We start from the raw sequence: 1,200 nt of genomic DNA, 5'->3' as shown, positions 1-1,200 counted from the left end.
CTTCAGCGATTTGAGCATCAAGCACGTCGAACGCTCAGATCGTTCAAATCGTTCAAATGATCTAATCGCGCTTGAGGCGCCGCAGAACTTCCCAATGTTGCTTGAAGCGCGTCCACCATAGACTTTGTATGTAAACCTGCTGCTCCTGATGCTGAAATCGCGTTTGGTGTGAATGCACCATAACATGGAAAATCAGTAAGAAAAATGGATGAATTCCTAGCAGCCTAGTCACCACAGTTCTTTAAATTATTATTAGTTTCTGTCATGTAAACCTTTTAGAAAGGTCTTTAGGTGTTACCAATGGTTTGTTTATAAGTAGTCAAGTGCATTGCATTCATGGAGCTGACTATTTTGATTTATTTGTAAAAAAAAAAAAAATACAAAGACTGTTGACAACATTGCAAAAACACAATAATAACAACAGAACAAGAAAAAAATCCTGGATAGCTGAAAAGATTTTTATCTTTACCTTCTGATAACTAAAAGAATTTCTAAAACTGGGTTCCACAAAGCTGGTGAAGAATGTAGGCGTGTCTGTTGGGACCATATATCTTATTCTGCAGACACAAGGACCCAGCATCCTCTGTGCTGCTCAGACTGCAGTTTCTGTTCCAGGATCTTCATCCAAACAAGAGTTCTGAGCTCATTTCTGATTGTGAGAAATCAACATGAAGCTCTGTTCTACAATAGCTGTTCTGCTTATAGCAGCTTGTCTGTTTGTGCCCTCTATACAGCGAAAACCTGGTAAGTTGGATTTTTCTTCTTCCATGTGTTTCATTATGTTTTTGTTTGAGTTTTTGTTTGTTTAACCAATGTAGATGTGTGATAACTTTAACAATATTAAGCCCACTTTTCTCTAAAACCAGGGGACTGCCCAACACACATTAGGCAGTATTATAAAGGATGTAGCTATGACGAGGAATGCCCCGGAAATGAAAAATGCTGTTACGTTGATCATGGACGGCACTGTGTTTCTCCTATTTTCGGTAAGAGACACAACATTTACTAAAATCCAAGATACTGTATTATTTAGCAAAAACTGCTTTTAGTTATATCGAGCTTGGATTGACGATGAAAAGTAAAGGGAAATCTTTTTTATGAAAACAAAAACAAGAAAATTCTTAAAATAAGCAAAAAATTATAGTATAAAAAAAATTATGTTTGACTTTTTTTCCAAATTAATAACCTGCTACTAAAGCC

General features: G+C 36.2%; 1 long non-coding RNA gene across 2 annotated transcripts in view; it reads left to right on the top strand.

Annotated features, from left to right (window-relative positions):
• The window catches only part of LOC106513763 (uncharacterized), a 13,479-nt gene that overhangs the window by 6,736 nt on the left and 5,543 nt on the right, over window positions 1–1,200 (top strand). Inside the window, exons 1-2 of one of the 2 annotated variants that reach the window (XR_001309826.1) lie at window positions 521–744; window positions 867–986. This is a non-coding gene — a long non-coding RNA (uncharacterized LOC106513763). Of the gene's footprint in view, window positions 1–520; window positions 745–866; window positions 987–1,200 lie in introns of those variants that run through there. The other variant, XR_001309825.1, reaches the window with a different exon arrangement.

Source organism: Austrofundulus limnaeus, unplaced genomic scaffold (genome assembly GCF_001266775.1).
Source record: "Austrofundulus limnaeus strain Quisiro unplaced genomic scaffold, Austrofundulus_limnaeus-1.0 Scaffold14, whole genome shotgun sequence".
NCBI lineage: Eukaryota > Metazoa > Chordata > Actinopteri > Cyprinodontiformes > Rivulidae > Austrofundulus > Austrofundulus limnaeus.
This window is presented reverse-complemented; position numbering and strand designations above follow the sequence as displayed.